The 20,727-nt window shown below is 40.9% G+C and overlaps 6 non-coding genes and 1 pseudogene across 6 annotated transcripts; 1 reads left to right on the forward strand and 6 right to left on the reverse strand.

The window, feature by feature from the left end:
- Positions 1–5: 5 nt before the first annotated feature.
- Positions 6–168, reverse strand: LOC135040652 (U1 spliceosomal RNA). Its single transcript, XR_010234503.1, has one exon. It is a non-coding gene; the product is annotated as a U1 spliceosomal RNA (small nuclear RNA).
- A 152-nt stretch (positions 169–320) lies between these two features.
- On the reverse strand, positions 321–484 carry LOC135040689 (U1 spliceosomal RNA). The gene has a single exon (XR_010234539.1). It is a non-coding gene; the product is annotated as a U1 spliceosomal RNA (small nuclear RNA).
- Positions 485–2,908: 2,424 nt separating this feature from the next.
- On the reverse strand, positions 2,909–3,072 carry LOC135040720 (U1 spliceosomal RNA). The gene has a single exon (XR_010234555.1). It is a non-coding gene; the product is annotated as a U1 spliceosomal RNA (small nuclear RNA).
- A 152-nt stretch (positions 3,073–3,224) lies between these two features.
- LOC135040644 (U1 spliceosomal RNA) lies at positions 3,225–3,388 on the reverse strand. The gene has a single exon (XR_010234495.1). It is a non-coding gene; the product is annotated as a U1 spliceosomal RNA (small nuclear RNA).
- Positions 3,389–4,058: 670 nt separating this feature from the next.
- Positions 4,059–4,222, reverse strand: LOC135040688 (U1 spliceosomal RNA). Its single transcript, XR_010234538.1, has one exon. It is a non-coding gene; the product is annotated as a U1 spliceosomal RNA (small nuclear RNA).
- A 152-nt stretch (positions 4,223–4,374) lies between these two features.
- Positions 4,375–4,538, reverse strand: LOC135040636 (U1 spliceosomal RNA). The gene has a single exon (XR_010234488.1). It is a non-coding gene; the product is annotated as a U1 spliceosomal RNA (small nuclear RNA).
- Positions 4,539–8,313: 3,775 nt separating this feature from the next.
- Positions 8,314–8,492, forward strand: LOC135040733 (U1 spliceosomal RNA; annotated as a pseudogene).
- Positions 8,493–20,727: the final 12,235 nt, after the last annotated feature.

The raw sequence follows: 20,727 nt of genomic DNA on the forward strand, positions 1-20,727 counted from the left end.
AATAGATCTGAATTATACGAGAGCCGACCAGGGGAAACACAAATTATGCAGTCAAGTTTCCCACATTTGGGGAAATCGCAGGGGCAGCACACCCAGAGTGCAATGGGTGAGCCTTGCCCTGGGAGAAGCACCTTCATGATCATAGTATCTCACCTGGCAGGTAAGTAGGAGTTGGGCTAGAGCTGGGGAGGGTCGCTGTTCGGGCACCCCCCTGTCAAGTGAAAGAGATCCAACTGAGGCAGCACAAGGGAACTCTCGAAAGAAGAACAAGGCTAGAGGAAGATCTGAGACAAAGAAATCTGACTTTTACCAGAGCTGACCAGAGGAAAGCACAAACACAGTCCCCCACTACCACAAATAATGCAGTCGAGTTTCCCACATTTGGGAAAATCACAGGGGTCAGCATACCCAGAATGCAATGAATGAACCTCACCCTGGGAGAACAATCTTCATGACCATGGTATCTCCTATGCAAAATAAGTATGATTTGGGATAGGGCTGGTGAGGGCCGCTGCTCAGGCACATCTCTGTCAAGTAAAGGAGATTCAACTGAGGCAGCACAAGGGAACTCTCATCTGGGGACAACAACTGCAGGGAGACCACATCTTTTCAGATGAACATGGGAGGGCGGAAGGCTGCCTAATACTGAAGCACCATCAAATATCAAACCATATGCAACAACTAGTACAAGCACTCCTTGGGGAAGGTCTGCAGCAGACGGATTTGCATACGGTGATGTTATCCAAGCAGTGGGCCAAAGTTGACTGGAACCCTCATCTGCATATGAAAAGAGAAAAGGGGCATGCAGGGCATGGCGGCCTTTTGCAGTGCTTGGATGACCCCTAGTTCGCATTAAACACCCCCACCCTCCTTTGGTGTGGGGCTCATGTTGGCCATGCCCCATCCCCTGAAGCATTCAAGCTGATTTCTTGCAGCAGCTGGGCACTGTAACAGCTCCAGAGCTGTTCTGTAAGGCAAGTAAAAGGGTGTGGGCCCTGCAGCACCACCTGTTGTTCGTATTGTGCGTTGGAAGGCACAAATTAAGCAGACGGGAGGAGAAGTCAGGATAGTGCGCAAGGGCATACTTTTCTCTTAGTCCGGGGGCAAGGCTTCAAAATGGGGTCTGCAACGGAGGAGACACAGGGGGCGTGGTCACAGCAGCTTTTCTCTACAGCCTGCACCAGCAGGAGCCTACACCATTTTTTATGATCACGCTGAACTGCAGTGCGACTGCAATTACAGCATGGTCAAGAAGGGAGGCGTCATGCTGGGTGGCCATGCCCTGTCACTGTGCAGGAGCCAGCACAGCTCACACACTAGTCCCCGGGTGCAGCCCCCAACCCCCGGGACACCCGGAGCAACAAAATGTAGATTCAGGCCACCAGGCCACGCCCCTACCTATGAAACCATGCCTCCTTTTTACCATTGCGCTGTTTATCTGCGCGCACTGCATTACAATCTCCCTCACCACCTTTCTGGGTGTCACCAGTGATAGTGACACCTCTGCCATGCTTGTAGCAGCTGGTCCTAAGATCTACGCCTCAAGCCCTGAGTGTTTGCCCTTGTGACTTGTTGATCATCATAGCGAAGCAGATGCTTACAGAAAACTGCAGGGGCTTAGATTGAAAATAAAAAAATTGATGGGTATAAGGTAGAGAGGAGCGGGTTCGGTTCTCCGAGAACCGAATTCCCCACGAACTCCACGTGGTTTACACTGGTCCGAGGCAGGCTCGGTTGTTCCCGCCTGACTCGGAAAACCTGAACAAGGGAAAATGTCATCATCCCGCTGTCGGATTCTTGCGAGATTCGGATTCCATATAAAGAGCTGCGCGTTGCTGCCATTTTTACTCGTGCATTGAAGAGAGAGCGGAGAGGACGTGGCTATGTTCTCTCAGTGGAAATCTCAATATCAGTGCTCAGTATCAGTGGTTACTTATTGCTGCTCAGTAATACTAGTAGTGTGTCTCTCCTGCTCAGTGTCAGTTCTCAGTAGTATCCTCATCAGTGCTCAGTATCACTGCTCATTGTCTTGTGCTGCATTGTGGTGCTCAGCATACTACAGTACATTACTAATAGTCCAGTGCTGCATCTTGCTGCTCAGTGTCAGTTCTAGTATCCTCATCAGTGCTCACTATCACTGCTCATTGCATTGTGGTGTTCTGTATACTACAGTAACATAGTAATATAGTATATATAGAGGAGCGGGTTCGGTTCTCCGAGAACCGAATTCCCGACGAACTCCACGTGGTTTACACTGGTCCGTGGCAGGCTCGGTTGTTCCCGCCTGACTCGGAAAACCTGAACAAGGGAAAATGTCATCATCCCGCTGTCGGATTCTCGCGAGATTCGGATTCCATATAAAGAGCTGCGCGTTGCCGCCATTTTTACTCGTGCATTGAAGAGAGAGCGGAGAGGACGTGGCTATGTTCTCTCAGTGGAAATCTCAATATCAGTGCCCAGTATCAGTGGTTACTTATTGCTGCTCAGTAATACTAGTAGTGTGTCTCTCCTGCTCAGTGTCAGTTCTCAGTAGTATCCTCATCAGTGCTCAGTATCACTGCTCATTGTCTTGTGCTGCATTGTGGTGCTCAGCATACAACAGTACATTACTAATAGTCCAGTGCTGCATCTTGCTGCTCATGTTGGCTATGCCCCAGCCCCTGAAGCATTCAAGCTGATTTCTTGCAGCAGCTGGGCACTGTAACAGCTCCAGAGCTGCTCTGTAAGGCAAGTAAAAGGGTGTTGGCCCTGCAGCACTACCTGTAGTTTGCATTGTGCGTTGGAAGGCACAAAGTAAGCAGACAGGAGAAGTCAGGAGAGTGCACAAGGGCATAGAAGGCAGGGGCTCAAGAAAAGAGAAGTGGAAACAGACAGCAAACTAGGCTGGAGAGAGACCTGAGACAAAGAGATCTGAATTATACGAGTAGCCGACCAGAGGAAACACAAATTATGCAGTCAAGTGTCCCACATTTGGGGAAATCGTAGGAGCAGCACACCCAGAGTGCAATGGGTGAGCCTTGCCCTGGTAGAAGCACCTTCCTGATCATAGTATCTCACTTGGCAGGTAAGTAGGAGTTGGGCTTGAGCTGGGGAGGGTCGCTGCTCGGGCACCCCCCTGTCAAGTGAAGGAGATCCAACTGAGGCAGCACAAGGAAACTCTCAAAAAAAGAACAAGGCTAGAGGAAGATCTGAGACAAAGAAATCTGACTTTTACCAGAGCTGACCAGAGGAAAGCACAAACACAGTCCCCCACTACCACAAATAATGCAGTCGAGTTTCCCACATTTGGGGAAATCACAGGGGTCAGCATACCCAGAATGCAATGAATGAACCTCACCCTGGGAGAACAATCTTCATGACCATGGTATCTCCTATGCAAAATAAGTATGATTTGGGATAGGGCTGGGGAGGGCCGCTGCTCAGGCACATCTCTTTCAAGTAAAGGAGATTCAACTGAGGCAGCACAAGGGAACTCTCATCTGGGGACAACAACTGCAGGGAGAACACATATTTTCAGATGAACATGGGAGAGCTGAAGGCTGCCTAATACTGAAGCACCCCAAACAACAAACCAAATGCAACAACTAGTACAAGCATTCCTGGGGGAAGGTCTGCAGAAGACGGATTTGCATACGGTGATGTCATCCAAGCAGTGGGCCAAAGTTGGCTGGAACCCTCATCTGCATATGAAAAGAGAAAAGGGGTATGCAGGGCATGGCGGCCTTTTGCGGCGCTTGGATGACCCTTAGTTCGCATTAAACACCTCCACCCTCCGTCGGTGTGGGGCTCATGTTGGCTATGCCCCAGCCCCTGAAGCATTCAAGCTGATTTCTTGCAGCAGCTGGGCACTGTAACAGCTCCAGAGCTGCTCTGAAAGGCAAGTAAAAGGGTGTGGGCCCTGCAGCACTACCTGTAGTTTGCATTGTGCGTTGGAAGGCACAAAGTAAGCAGACAGGAGAAGTCAGGAGAGTGCACAAGGGCATAGAAGGCAGCGGCTCAAGAAAAGAGAAGTGGAAACAGACAGCAAACTAGGCTGGAGAGAGACCTGAGACAAAGAGATCTGAATTATACGAGTAGCCGACTAGAGGAAACACAAATTATGCAGTCAAGTGTCCCACATTTGGGGAAATCGTAGGAGCAGCACACCCAGAGTGCAATGGGTGAGCCTTGCCCTGGGAGAAGCACCTTCCTGATCATAGTATCTCACCTGGCAGGTAAGTAGGAGTTGGGCTAGAGATGGGGAGGGTCGCTGCTCGGGCACCCCCCTGTCAAGTGAAGGAGATCCAACTGAGGCAGCACAAGGAAACTCTCGAAAAAAGAACAAGGCTAGAGGAAGATCTGAGACAAAGAAATCTGTCTTTTACCAGAGCTGACCAGAGGAAAGCACAAACACAGTCCCCCACTACCACAATTAATGCAGTCGAGTTTCCCACATTTGGGGAAATCACAGGGGTCAGCATACCCAGAATGCAATGAATGAACCTCACCCTGGGAGAACAATCTTCATGACCATGGAAACTTCTATGCAAAATAAGTATGATTTGGGATAGGGCTGGGGAGGGCCGCTGCTCAGGCACATCTCTGTCAAGTAAAGGAGATTCAACTGAGGCAGCACAAGGGAACTCTCATCTGGGGACAACAACTGCAGGGAGAACACATATTTTCAGATGAACATGGGAGGGCAGAAGGCTGCCTAATACTGAAGCACGCCCAAACAACAAACCAAATGCAACAACTAGTACAAGCATTCCTGGGAGATGGTCTGCAGAAGACGGATTTGCATACGGTGATGTCATCCAAGCAGTGGGCCAAAGTTGGCTGGAACCCTCATCTGCATATGTTGAAGATACAATTTGTGAATTGCATTTAACACTATCTCCCTTTCCTGGGGAGAAGATGGTAGGGCCGATTTGAAAAACCGGCGAGGAGGCACCTCTTCGAATTTCAGCTTGTAACCCTGAGAAACAATTTCTATTGCCTAGGGATCCACCTGCGAATGAACCCAGATGTGGCTGAAAACTCGAAGACGTGCCCCCAACTGGGCGGACTCCTTTAGCGGAGCCCCAGCGTCATGCGGTGGATTTTGTAGAGGCCGGGGAGGACTTCTGTTCCTGGGAACTAGCTGTGTTGTGCAGCTTCTTCCCTCTGCCCTTACCTCTGGCAAGAAAGGACGCACCTCGTACTTTCTTGTTTCTCTGTGATCGAAAGGACTGTATTTGATAATGTGGTGCTTTCTTAGGCTGTGAGGGAATATAAGGCAAAAAATTTGATTTACCAGCTGTAGCTGTGGAGACTAGGTCCGAGAGACCTTCCCCAAACAATTCCTCACCCCTGTAAGGTAAAACCTCCATATGCCTTTTTGAGTCGGCATCACCTGTCCATTGCCGGGTCCATAGGACTCGTCTAGCAGAAATCGACATAGCGTTTATTCTAGAACCCAGTAGACTAATGTCACTTTGAGCATCTCTCATATATAGGACAGCATCTTTTATATGCCCTATGGTCAATAACATAGCATCCTTATCTAGGGTCTCAATCTCTGCTGATAAGGTATCTGTCCATGCTGCCACCGCGCTACAACCCCGGCCGACGCAATTGCCGGTCTGAGTAAGGTACCAGAATGTGTGTAAATGGACTTTAGGGTAACCTCCTGCTTGCGGTCAGCAGGGTCCCTGATGGTAGCCGTATCCTGGGATGGCAGCGCTACCTTTTTGGATAAGCGTGTCAATGCTTTATCCACCCTAGGGGAGGATTCCCACCGTATCCTGTCCATTGGCGGGAAAGGATACGCCATAAGAATCCTTTTGGGAATCTGCAGCTTTTTGTCTGGAGATTCCCAAGCTTTTTCACATAATTCGTTCAACTCATGTGAGGAGGGAAAGGTTATCTCAGGTTTCTTTCCCTTATACATGTGTACCCTCGTGTCAGGGACAGGGGACTCTGTGATGTGCAAAACATCTTTTATTGCAATAATCATATATCGAATACATTTAGCCAATTTTGGCTGTAACTTTGCATCATCGTAGTCGACACTGGAGTCAGAATCTGTGTCGGTATCTGTGTCAACTATTTGGGATAGTGGGCGCTTTTGAGACCCCGAAGGTCCCTGCGACATAGGGACAGGCATGGGTTGACTCCCTGACTGTTCCCTAGCTTCAGCTTTGTCTAATCTCTTGTGTAATAAGTTTACATTAGCACTTAAAACATTCCACATATCCATCCAGTCAGGTGTCGGCGTTGTCGATGGAGACACCACATTAATTTGCTCCTGCTCCTCTCTAGGAGAGCCTTCTACCTCAGACATGTCGACACACGTGTACCGACACACCATACACTCAGGGAATCCTCTTATCTGAGGACAGTTCCCCAACAAGGCCCTTTGGAGAGACAGAGAGAGAGAGTATGCCAGCACACACCCCAGCGCTATATGACCCAGGAAAAAAACACAATAATTTTATGTTTACCCAGTAGCGCTGTATTTCCATATATATATGCGCCTAATTATGTGCCCCCCTCTTCTTTAAGACCCTCTTTCTACCGTGGTATAAGCAGGGGAGAGTCCGTGGAGCTTCCCCTCAGCGGTGCTGTGGAGAAAATGGCGCTGGTGAGTGCTGAGGGAGAAGCCCCACCCCCTCAGCGACGGGCTTCTGTCCCGCTCAAATATAGTAAAAAAATGGCGGGGGCTCTTATATATATATATATACAGTGCCTAGCTGCATATATATTTATTTTGCCAAAGAGAGGTCTATATTGCTGCCCAGGGCGTCCCCCCTGCGCCCTTCACCCTTACACTGACTGCCGTGTGTGAGGTGTATTGGAGCAATGGAGCACAGCTTTACTGCTGTGCGTTACCTCAGTGAAGATCATGAAGTCTTCCGCCGCCTCTGAAGTCTTCTTTTCTTCTCATACTCACCCGGCTTCTATCTTCCGGCTCTGCGAGGGGGACGGCGGCGCGGCTCTGGGACGGACGGCGAGGGTGAGACCTGCGTACCGATCCCTCTGGAGCTAATGCTGTACAGTAGCCTAAGAAGCAGAGCCTATCAACTCACAGAAGTAGGTGTGCATCTCTCCCCTCCGCCCCTCGATGCAGGGAGTCTGTTGCCAGCAGGCTCCCTGAAAATAAAAAAATCTAACAAATATACTTTCTGTCAGGAAACTCAGGAGAGCTCCCTGAAAAGCACCCAGTCTCCTCTGGGCACAGTAGTAAACTGAGGTCTGGAGGAGGGGCATAGAGGGAGGAGCCAGTGCACACCCAGATCTAAAGTCTTTCTTAAAGTGCCCATGTCTCCTGCGGAGCCCGTCTATCCCCCATGGTCCTTACGGAATCCCCAGCATCCTCTAGGACGTAAGAGAAAAATTATGCTGGCAGAAAAATCCAATTGAGTGATTAAACAGCTCCAGAGCTGCTCTGTAAGGCAAGTAAAAGGGTGTGGGCCCTGCAGCACTACCTGTAGTTTGCATTGTGCATTGGAAGCCTAGTTTGCTGTCTGTTTCCACTTCTTTTTTCTTGAGCCCCTCCCGTCTATACCCTTGTGCACTATCCTGACTTCTCCTCCCGTCTGCTTACTTTGTGCCTTCCAATGCACAATGCAAACTACAGGTAGTGCTGCAGGGCCCACACCCTTTTACTTGCCTTACAGAGCAGCTCTTGAGCTGTTACAGTGCCCAGCTGCTGCAAGAAATCAGCGTGAATGCTTCAGGGGCTGGGGCATGGCCAACATGAGCCCCACACCGAAGGAGGGTGGGGGTGTTTAATGCGAACTAGGGGTCTCGCACAATGCGAACTACAGGTATTGCTGCAGGGCCCACACCCTTTTACTTGCCTTACAGAGCAGCTCTGGAGCTGTTACAGTGCCCAGCTGCTGCAAGAAATCAGCTTGAATCCTTCAGGGGCTGGGGCATAGCCAACATGAGCCCCACACCGACGGAGGGTGGAGGTGTTTAATGCGAACTAGGGGTCATCCAAGTGCCGCAAAAGGCCGCCATGCCCTGCACACCCCTTTTCTCTTTTCATATGCAGACGAGGGTTGAAGCCAACTTTGACCCACTGCTTGGATGACATCGCCATATGCAAATCCATCTGCTGCAGGCCTTCCCCCAGGAATGCTTGCACTAGTTGTTGCATTTGGTTTGTTGTTTGGGGGTGCTTCAGTATTAGGCAGCCTTCTGCCCTCCCATGTTCATCTGAAAATATGTGTTCTCCCTGCAGTTGTTGTCCCCAGATGAGAGTTCCCTTGTGCTGCCTCAGTTGAATCTCCTTTACTTGACAGAGATGTGCCTGAGCAGCGGCCCTCCCCAGCCCTATCCCAAATCATACTTATTTTGCATAGGAGATACCATGGTCATGAAGACTGTTCTCCCAGGGTGCGGTTCATTCATTGCATTCTGGGTATGCTGACCTCTGTGATTTCCCCAAATGTGGGAAACTCGACTGCATTATTTAATGCGAACTAGGGGTCATCCAAGCACCGCAAAAGGCCGCCATGCCCTGCATACCCCTTTTCTCTTTTCATAAGCAGACGAGGTTTGAAGCCAACTTTGACCCAATGCTTGGATGACATCACTTGCTGCCTTTCCAATGAAGCAAGTTTAATTTAATAATAGGTGAAAAACCATCCCTACAAAGGTGTTAATCAGATACTTGGCTTTGTGGACACTTTTCAGAGCACAAATTTGTTAGCATAAAAATAAAGCCAGAAAATGAAGAGCTGTTTAATCACTCAATTGGATTTTTCTGCCAGCATATTTCTTTTTCTCTGCAACCCACTGCTAAATTGTGCTTCCTAGCTGTTTTTATAAAATCACTGAATCAAATCTAACTCTGATTACATCAGAGAAGGCCAGGTACCCTACACCATAACAGGGGGTTTGAAATTTTGACTTGTCTACTTAAAGATCACCAAAATCTGATAACAAGGTCAATTAAGTCCCTGGGTGGGATTGAACCACCAACCTTTTGGTTAATAGCCTTACACACTAACTGATTGCGCCACAGCGACACTTTGCAAAAAGCACATACTGACAAAGGCTAATAAGCATTCATCTAGAACGATTCCTAGAAACATTTTAAAAAGTCAATAATGTGGAGAGTTTTTGTAAGATGTTTCTTCCATCAACCAATGAAGAAACACATTGGTACTTTCCCATGATGAGTGAGTGCTTCAGGATCTTTTGCACTTACATGTGCAGCAGAGTACTGTAATGGAAGCATGCTGGGTCCATAACCCAGAGGTAGGCATATTGAAACTATCCTCTGCTATATGCATTTTTTTTTGTTAATTAAAGTAATCCAAAACTGGGATTGATATTTTTGCTCTTTTATTTTTACTTAAAGTACAATAACTTTTACCATTTTAATTTGTTTTAATAGTATATTGACAGTATTGTTTTCTTTCAAAAATCCAATTAATTTTCTTTACCCGATTATTAAAATGGTAATTGACAAAAACAAACTACATTGTCACCAGAAGAGCAATACAAAATGTACAAGTGATATATTAAAATCATCTTTCCAGCTTGAATTTCAATGATGCATTGGGGCAACGATTTTGTGAGAAACATCTTCACCCTTAAATAAAGATTTTCTTAATTCCTTACCTGTGTGCTAATTAGATATCACCTTGTTTTCACATTAAACAGACTTCCACATGAGAAAACAGCAAAGATGCAGTGGCGTTAATGTTTCCTGGTGTCAACCTGTATTATTTCCGTAGATATTGAAATGAGGATGCATCTTGCTGCCTTTCCAATGAAGCAAGTTTAATTTAGTAATAGGTGAAAAACCATCCCTACAAAGATGTTAATCAGATACTTGGCTTTGTGGACACTTTTCAGAGAACAAATTTGTAATCATAAAAATAAAGCCAGAAAATGAAGAGCTGTTTAATCACTCAATTGGATTTTTCTGCCAGCATTTTTCTTTTTCTCTGCAACCCACTGCTAAATTGTGCTTCCTAGCTGTTTTTTTTATAAAATCACTTAATCAAATCTAACTCTGATTACATCAGAGAAGGCCAGGTACCCTATACCATAAGAGGGGGTTTGCAATTTTGACTTGTCTACTTAAATATCACCAAAATGTGATCACAAGGTCAATTACGTCCCTGGGTGGGATTGAACCACCAACCTTTTGATAAATAGCTGAACACACTATCCGATTGCGCCACAGAGACACTTTGCAAAAAGCACATACTGACAAAGACTAATAAGCATTCATCTAGAACGTTTCCTAGAAAAACTTTAAAAAGTCAATAATCTGGAGAGTTTTTGTAAGATGTTTCACCAGCAACCAATGAAGAAACACATTAGTACTTTCGCATGATGAGTGAGTGCTTCAGGATCTCTTGCACTTACATGTGCAGCAGAGTACTGCAATGGAAGCATGCTGGGCCCATAACCCAGAGGTAGGCAGATTGAAACTATCCTTTGCTATATGCATTTTTTTTTTGTTCATTAAAGTAATCCAAAACTGGGATTGATATTTTAGCTTTTATTTTTACTTAAAGTACAATAACTTTTACCATTTTAATTTGTTTTAATAGTATATTGACAGTATTGTTTTCTTTCAAAAATCCAATTAATTTTCTTTATCCGATTATTAAAATGGTAATTGACAAAAACAAACTACATTGTCACCAGAAGAGCAATACAAAATGTACAAGTGATATATTAAAATCATCTTTCCAGCTTGAATTTCAATGATGCATTGGGGCAACGATTTTGTGAGAAACATCTTCACCCTTAAATAAAGATTTTCTTAATTCCTTACCTGTGTGCTAATTAGATATCACCTTGTTTTCACATTAAACAGACTTCCACATGAGAAAGCAGCAAGGATGCAGTGGCGTTAATGTTTCCTGGTGTCAACCTGTATTATTTCAGTAGATATTGAAATGAGGATGCATCTTGCTGCCTTTCCAATGAAGCAAGTTTAATTTAGTAATAGGTGAAAAACCATCCCTACAAATATGTTAATCAGATACTTGGCTTTGTGGACACTTTTCAGAGAACAAATTCGTTAGCATAAAAATAAAGCCAGAAAATGAAGAGCTGTTTAATCACTCAATTGGATTTTTCTGCCAGCATATTTCTTTTTCTCTGCAACCCACTGCTAAATTGTGCTTCCTAGCGGTTTTTTTTATAAAATCACTGATTCAAATCTAACTCTGATTACATCAGAGTAGGCCAGGTACCCTACACCATAAGAAGGGGGTTTGAAATTTTGACTTGTCTACTTAAAGATCACCAAAATCTGATAACAAGGTCAATTACATCCCTGGGTGGGATTGAACCACCAACCCTTTGATTAATAACCAAACACACTAACAGATTGCGCCACAGAGACACTTTACAAACGTACATACTGACAAAGGCTAATAAGCATTCATCTAGAACGTTTCCTAGAAAAACTTTAAAAAGTCAATAATCTGGAGAGTTTTTGTAAGATGTTTCTTCCATCAACCAACGAAGAAACACATTGGTACTTTCCCATGATGAGTGAGTGCTTCAGGATCTCTTGCACTTACATGTGCAGCAGAGTACTGCAATGGAAAAATGCTGGGCCCATAACCCAGAGGTAGGCAGATTGAAACTATCCTCTGCTATATGCATTTTTTTTGTTAATTAAAGTAATCCAAAACTGGGATTGATATTTTTGCTCTTTTATTTTTACTTAAAGTACAATAACTTTTACCATTTTAATTTGTTTTAATAGTATATTGACAGTATTGTTTTCTTTCAAAAATCCACTTAATTTTCTTTACCCTATTATTAAAATGGTAATTGACAAAAACAAACTACATTGTCACCAGAAGAGCAATACAAAATGTACAAGTGATATATTAAAATCATCTTTCCAGCTTGAATTTCAATGATGCATTGGGGCAACGATTTTGTGAGAAACACCTTCACCCTTAAATAAAGATTTTCTTAATTCCTTACCTGTGTGCTAATTAGATATCACCTTGTTTTCACATTAAACAGACTTCCACATGCGAAAGCAGCAAGGATGCAGTGGCGTTAATGTTTCCTGGTGTCAACCTGTATTATTTCAGTAGACATTGAAATGAGGATGCATCTTGCTGCCTTTCCAATGAAGCAAGTTTAATTTAGTAATAGGTGAAAAACCATCCCTACAAAGGTGTTAATCAGAGACTTGGCTTTGTGGACACTTTTCAGAGAACAAATTTGTTAGCATAAAAATAAAGCCAGAAAATGAAGAGCTGTTTAATCACTCAATTGGATTTTTTTGCCAGCATATTTCTTTTTCTCTGCAACCCACTGCTAAATTGTGCTTCCTAGCTGTTTTTATAAAATCACTGAATCAAATCTAACTCTGATTACATCAGAGAAGGCCAGGTACCCTACACCATAACAGGGGGTTTGAAATTTTGACTTGTCTACTTAAAGATCACCAAAATCTGATAACAAGGTCAATTACGTCCCTGGGTGGGATTGAACCACCAACCTTTTGGTTAATAACCATACACACTAACTGATTGCGCCACAGCGACACTTTGCAAAAAGCACATACTGACAAAGACTAATAAGCATTCATCTAGAACGTTTCCTAGAAAAACTTTAAAAAGTCAATAATCTGGAGAGTTTTTGTAAGATGTTTCTTCCAGCAACCAATGAAGAAACACATTAGTACTTTCGCATGATGAGTGAGTGCTTCAGGATCTCTTGCACTTACATGTGCAGCAGAGTACTGCAATGGAAGCATGCTGGGCCCATAACCCAGAGGTAGGCAGATTGAAACTATCCTTTGCTATATGAATTTTTTTTTTTGTTCATTAAAGTAATCCAAAACTGGGATTGATATTTTCGCTTTTATTTTTACTTAAAGTACAATAACTTTTACCATTTTAATTTGTTTTAATAGTATATTGACAGTATTGTTTTCTTTCAAAAATCCACTTAATTTTCTTTACCCTATTATTAAAATGGTAATTGACAAAAACAAACTACATTGTCACCATAAGAGCAATACAAAATGTACAAGTGATATATTAAAATCATCTTTCCAGCTTGAATTTCAATGATGCATTGGGGCAACGATTTTGTGAGAAACATCTTCACCCTTAAATAAAGATTTTCTTAATTCCTTACCTGTGTGCTAATTAGATATCACCTTGTTTTCACATTAAACAGACTTCCACATGAGAAAGCAGCAAGGATGCAGTGGCGTTAATGTTTCCTGGTGTCAACCTGTATTATTTCAGTAGATATTGAAATGAGGATACATCTTGCTGCCTTTCCAATGAAGCAAGTTTAATTTAGTAATAGGTGAAAAACCATCCCTACAAATATGTTAATCAGATACTTGGCTTTGTGGACACTTTTCAGAGAACAAATTAGTTAGCATAAAAATAAAGCCAGAAAATGAAGAGCTGTTTAAACACTCAATTGGATTTTTGTGCCAGCATATTTCTTTTTCTCTGCAACCCACTGCCAAATTGTGCTTCCTAGCTGTTTTTATAAAATCACTGAATCAAATCTAACTCTGATTACATCAGAGAAGGCCAGGTACCCTACACCATAACAGGGGGTTTGAAATTTTGACTTGTCTACTTAAAGATCACCAAAATCTGATAACAAGGTCAATTAAATCCCTGGGTGGGATTGAACAACCAACCTTTTGGTTAATAGCCTTACACACTAACTGATTGCGCCACAGCTACACTTAGCAAAAGTACATACTGACAAAGGCTAATAAGCATTCATCTAGAACGATTCCTAGAAACATTTTAAAAAGTCAATAATGTGGAGAGTTTTTGTAAGATGTTTCTTCCATCAACCAATGAAGAAACACATTGGTACTTTCCCATGATAAGTGAGTGCTTCAGGACCTCTTGCACTTACATGTGCAGCAGAGTACTGTAATGGAAGCATGCTGGGTCCATAACCCAGAGGTAGGCAAATTGAAACTATCCTCTGCTATATGCATTTTTTTTTGTTAATTAAAGTAATCCAAAACTGGGATTGATATTTTTGCTCTTTTATTTTTACTTAAAGTACAATAACTTTTACCATTTTAATTTGTTTTAATAGTATATTGACAGTATTGTTTTCTTTCAAAAATCCACTTAATTTTCTTTACCCGATTATTAAAATGGTAATTGACAAAAACAAACTACATTGTCACCAGAAGAGCAATACAAAATGTACAAGTGATATATTAAAATCATCTTTCCAGCTTGAATTTCAATGATGCATTGGGGCAACGATTTTGTGAGAAACATCTTCACCCTTAAATAAAGATTTTCTTAATTCCTTACCTGTGTGCTAATTAGATATCACCTTGTTTTCACATTAAACAGACTTCCACATGCGAAAGCAGCAAGGATGCAGTGGCGTTAATGTTTCCTGGTGTCAACCTGTATTATTTCAGTAGACATTGAAATGAAGATGCATCTTGCTGCCTTTCCAATGAAGCAAGTTTAATTTAGTAATAGGTGAAAAACCATCCCTACAAAGGTGTTAATCAGAGACTTGTCTTTGTGGACACTTTTCAGAGAACAAATTTGTTAGTGTAAAAATAAAGCCAGAAAATGAAGAGCTGTTTAATCACTCAATTGGATTTTTCTGCCAGCATATTTCTTTTTCTCTGCAACCCACTGCTAAATTGTTCTTCCTAGCTGTTTTTATAAAATCACTGAATCAAATCTAACTCTGATTACATTAGAGAAGGCCAGGTACCCTACACCATAACAGGGGGTTTGAAATTTTGACTTGTCTACTTAAAGATCACCAAAATCTGATAACAAGGTCAATTAAGTCCCTGGGTGGGATTGAACCACCAACCTTTTGGTTAATAGCCTTACACACTAACTGATTGCGCCAAAACAACACTTTGCAAAAGAACATACTGACAAAGGCTAATAAGCATTCATCTAGAACGATTCCTAGAAACATTTTAAAAAGTCAATAATGTGGAGAGTTTTTGTAAGATGTTTCTTCCATCAACCAATGAAGAAACACATTGGTACTTTCCCATGATAAGTGAGTGCTTCAGGACCTCTTGCACTTACATGTGCAACAGAGTACTGTAATGGAAGCATGCTGGGTCCATAACCCAGAGGTAGGCAGATTGAAACTATCCTCTGCTATATGCATTTTTTTTGTTAATTAAAGTAATCCAAAACTGGGATTGATATTTTTGCTCTTTTATTTTTACTTAAAGTACAATAACTTTTACCATTTTAATTTGTTTTAATAGTATATTGACAGTATTGTTTTCTTTCAAAAATCCAATTAATTTTCTTTACCCGATTATTAAAATGGTAATTGACAAAAACAAACTACATTGTCACCAGAAGAGCAATACAAAATGTACAAGTGATATATTAAAATCATCTTTCCAGCTTGAATTTCAATGATGCATTGGGGCAACGATTTTGTGAGAAACATCTTCACCCTTAAATAAAGATTTTCTTAATTCCTTACCTGTGTGCTAATTAGATATCACCTTGTTTTCACATTAAACAGACTTCCACATGCGAAAGCAGCAAGGATGCAGTGGCGTTAATGTTTCCTGGTGTCAACCTGTATTATTTCAGTAGACATTGAAATGAGGATGCATCTTGCTGCCTTTCCAATGAAGCAAGTTTAATTTAGTAATAGGTGAAAAACCATCCCTACAAAGGTGTTAATCAGAGACTTGGCTTTGTGGACACTTTTCAGAGAACAAATTTGTTAGTATAAAAATAAAGCCAGAAAATGAAGAGCTGTTTAATCACTCAATTGGATTTTTCTGCCAGCATATTTCTTTTTCTCTGCAACCCACTGCTAAATTGTGCTTCCTAGCTGTTTTTATAAAATCACTGAATCAAATCTAAACATCAGAGAAGGCCAGGTACCCTACACCATAACAGTGGGTTTGAAATTTTGACTTGTCTACTTAAAGATCACCAAAATCTGATAACAAGGTCAATTAAGTCCCTGGGTGGGATTGAACCACCAACCTTTTGGTTAATAGCCTTACACACTAACTGATTGCGCCACAGCGACACTTTGCAAAAGTACTTACTGACAAAGGCTAATAAGCATTCATCTAGAATGATTCCTAGAAACATTTTAAAAAGTCAATAATGTGGAGAGTTTTTGTAAGATGTTTCTTCCATCAACCAATGAAGAAACACATTGGTACTTTCCCATGATGAGTGAGTGCTTCAGGATCTCTTGCACTTACATGTGCAGCAGAGTACTGTAATGGAAGCATGCTGGGTCCATAACCCAGAGGTAGGCAGATTGAAACTATCCTCTGCTATATGCATTTTTTTTGTTAATTAAAGTAATCCAAAACTGGGATTGATATTTTTGCTCTTTTATTTTTACTTAAAGTACAATAACTTTTACCATTTTAATTTGTTTTAATAGTATTGTTTTCTTTCAAAAATCCTATTAATTTTCTTTACCCGATTATTAAAATGGTAATTGACAAAAACAAACTACATTGTCACCAGAAGAGCAATACAAAATGTACAAGTGATATATTAAAATCATCTTTCCAGCTTGAATTTCAATGATGCATTGGGGCAACGATTTTGTGAGAAACATCTTCACCCTTAAATAAAGATGTTCTTAATTCCTTACCTGTGTGCTAATTAGATATCACCTTGTTTTCACATTAAACAGACTTCCACATGAGAAAACAGCAAAGATGCAGTGGCGTTAATGTTTCCTGGTGTCAACCTGTATTATTTCCGTAGATATTGAAATGAGGATGCATCTTGCTGCCTTTCCAATGAAGCAAGTTTAATTTAGTAATAGGTGAAAAACCATCCCTACAAAGATGTTAATCAGATACTTGGCTTTGTGGACACTTTTCAGAGAACAAATTTGTTATCATAAAAATAAAGCCAGAAAATGAAGAGCTGTTTAATCACTCAATTGGATTTTTCTGCCAGCATTTTTCTTTTTCTCTGCAACCCACTGCTAAATTGTGCTTCCTAGCTGTTTTTTTTTATAAAATCACTTAATCAAATCTAACTCTGATTACATCAGAGAAGGCCAGGTACCCTACACCATAAGAGGGGGTTTGCAATTTTGACTTGTCTACTTAAATATTACCAAAATCTGATCACAAGGTCAATTACGTCCCTGGATGGGATTGAACCACCAACCTTTTGATTAATAGCTGAACACACTAACCGATCGCGCCACAGAGACACTTTGCGAAAAGTACATACTGACAAAGACTAATAAGCATTCATCTAGAACGTTTCCTAGAAAAACTTTAAAAAGTCAATAATCTGGAGAGTTTTTGTAAGATGTTTCTTCCAGCAACCAATGAAGAAACACATTGTTACTTTCGCATGATGAGTGAGTGCTTCAGGATCTCTTGCACTTACATGTGCAGCAGAGTACTGCAATGGAAGCATGCTGGGCCCATAACCCAGAGGTAGGCAGATTGAAACTATCCTTTGCTATATGCATTTTTTTTTTGTTCATTAAAATAATCCAAAACAGGGATTGATATTTTAGCTTTTTTTTTTACTTAAAGTACAATAACTTTTACCATTTTAATTTGTTTTAATAGTATATTGACAGTATTGTTTTCTTTCAAAAATCCAATTAATTTTCTTTACCCGATTATTAAAATGGTAATTGACAAAAACAAACTACAGTGTCACCAGAAGAGCAATACAAAATGTACAAGTGATATATTAAAATCATCTTTCCAGCTTGAATTTCAATGATGCATTGGGGCAACGATTTTGTGAGAAACATCTTCACCCTTAAATAAAGATTTTCTTAATTCCTTACCTGTGTGCTAATTAGATATCACCTTGTTTTCACATTAAACAGACTTCCACATGAGAAAGCAGCAAGGATGCAGTGGCGTTAATGTTTCCGGGTGTCAACCTGTATTATTTCAGTAGATATTGAAATGAGGATGCATCTTGCTGCCTTTCCAATGAAGCAAGTTTAATTTAGTAATAGGTGAAAAACCATCCCTACAAATATGTTAATCAGATACTTGGCTTTGTGGACACTTTTCAGAGAACAAATTCGTTAGCATAAAAATAAAGCCAGAAAATGAAGAGCTGTTTAATCACTCAATTGGATTTTTCTGCCAGCATATTTCTTTTTCTCTGCAACCCACTGCTAAATTGTGCTTCCTAGCTGTTTTTTTTATAAAATCACTGATTCAAATCTAACTCTGATTACATCAGAGTAGGCCAGGTACCCTACACCATAAGAAGGGGGTTTGAAATTTTGACTTGTCTACTTAAAGATCACCAAAATCTGATAACAAGGTCAATTACATCCCTGGGTGGGATTGAACCACCAACCCTTTGATTAATAACCAAACACACTAACAGATTGCGCCACAGAGACACTTTACAAACGTACATACTGACAAAGGCTAATAAGCATTCATCTAGAACGTTTCCTAGAAAAACTTTAAAAAGTCAATAATCTGGAGAGTTTTTGTAAGATGTTTCTTCCATCAACCAACGAAGAAACACATTGGTACTTTCCCATGATGAGTGAGTGCTTCAGGATCTCTTGCACTTACATGTGCAGCAGAGTACTGCAATGGAAAAATGCTGGGCCCATAACCCAGAGGTAGGCAGATTGAAACTATCCTCTGCTATATGCATTTTTTTTTGTTAATTAAAGTAATCCAAAACTGGGATTGATATTTTTGCTCTTTTATTTTTACTTAAAGTACAATAACTTTTACCATTTTAATTTGTTTTAATAGTATATTGACAGTATTGTTTTCTTTCAAAAATCCAATTAATTTTCTTTACCCGATTATTAAAATGGTAATTGACAAAAACAAACTACATTGTCACCAGAAGAGCAATACAAAATGTACAAGTGATATATTAAAATCATCTTTCCAGCTTGAATTTCAATGATGCATTGGGGCAACGATTTTGTGAGAAACACCTTCACCCTTAAATAAAGATTTTCTTAATTCCTTACCTGTGTGCTAATTAGATATCACCTTGTTTTCACATTAAACAGACTTCCACATGCGAAAGCAGCAAGGATGCAGTGGCGTTAATGTTTCCTGGTGTCAACCTGTATTATTTCAGTAGACATTGAAATGAGGATGCATCTTGCTGCCTTTCCAATGAAGCAAGTTTAATTTAGTAATAGGTGAAAAACCATCCCTACAAAGGTGTTAATCAGAGACTTGGCTTTGTGGACACTTTTCAGAGAACAAATTTGTTAGCATAAAAATAAAGCCAGAAAATGAAGAGCTGTTTAATCACTCAATTGGATTTTTTTGCCAGCATATTTCTTTTTCTCTGCAACCCACTGCTAAATTGTGCTTCCTAGCTGTTTTTATAAAATCACTGAATCAAATCTAACTCTGATTACATCAGAGAAGGCCAGGTACCCTACACCATAACAGGGGGTTTGAAATTTTGACTTGTCTACTTAAAGATCACCAAAATCTGATAACAAGGTCAATTACGTCCCTGGGTGGGATTGAACCACCAACCTTTTGGTTAATAACCATACACACTAACTGATTGCGCCACAGCGACACTTTGCAAAAGTACATACTGACAAAGGCTAATAAGCATTCATCTAGAACGTTTCCTAGAAACATTTTAAAAAGTCAATAATGTGGAGAGTTTTTGTAAGATGTTTCTTCCATCAACCAATGAAGAAACACATTGGTACTTTCCCATGATAAGTGAGTGCTTCAGGACCTCTTGCACTTGCATGTGCAGCAGAGTACTGTAATGGAAGCATGCTGGGTCCATAACCCAGAGGTAGGCAGATTGAAACTATCCTCTGCTATATGCATTTTTTTTTGTTAATTAAAGTAATCCAAAACTGGGATTGATATTTTTGCTCTTTTATTTTTACTTAAAGTACAATAACTTTTACCATTTTAATTTGTTTTAATAGTATATTGACAGTATTGTTTTCTTTCAAAAATCCAATTAATTTTCTTTACCCGATTATTAAAATGGTAATTGACAAAAACAAACTACATTGTCACCAGAAGAGCAATACAAAATGTACAAGTGATATATTAAAATCATCTTTCCAGCTTGAATTTCAATGATGCATTGGGGCAACAATTTTGTGAGAAACATCTTCACCCTTAAATAAAGATTTTCTTAATTCCTTACCTGTGTGCTAATTAGATATCACCTTGTTTTCACATTAAACAGACTTCCACATGCGAAAGCAGCAAGGATGCAGTGGCGTTAATGTTTCCTGGTGTCAACCTGTATTATTTCAGTAGACATTGAAATGAGGATGCATCTTGCTGCCTTTCCAATGAAGCAAGTTTAATTTAGTAATAGGTGAAAAACCATCCCTACAAAGGTGTTAATCAGAGACTTAGCTTTGTGGACACTTTTCAGAGAACAAATTTGTTAGCATAAAAATAAAGCCAGAAAATGAAGAGCTGTTTAATCACTCAATTGGATTTTTCTGCCAGCATATTTCTTTTTCTCTGCAACCCACTGCTAAATTGTGCTTCCTAGCTGTTTTTTTTTTTATAAAATCACTGATTCAAATCTAACTCTGATTACATCAGAGTAGGCCAGGTACCCTACACCATAAGAAGGGGGTTTGAAATTTTGACTTGTCTACTTAAAGATCACCAAAATCTGATAACAAGGTCAATTACATCCCTGGGTGGGATTGAACCACCAACCCTTTGATTAATAACCAAACACACTAACAGATTGCGCCACAGAGACACTTTACAAACGTACGTACTGACAAAGGCTAATAAGC

Source organism: Pseudophryne corroboree, unplaced genomic scaffold (assembly GCF_028390025.1).
Source record: "Pseudophryne corroboree isolate aPseCor3 unplaced genomic scaffold, aPseCor3.hap2 scaffold_758, whole genome shotgun sequence".
In the NCBI taxonomy this organism is placed as follows: domain Eukaryota; kingdom Metazoa; phylum Chordata; class Amphibia; order Anura; family Myobatrachidae; genus Pseudophryne; species Pseudophryne corroboree.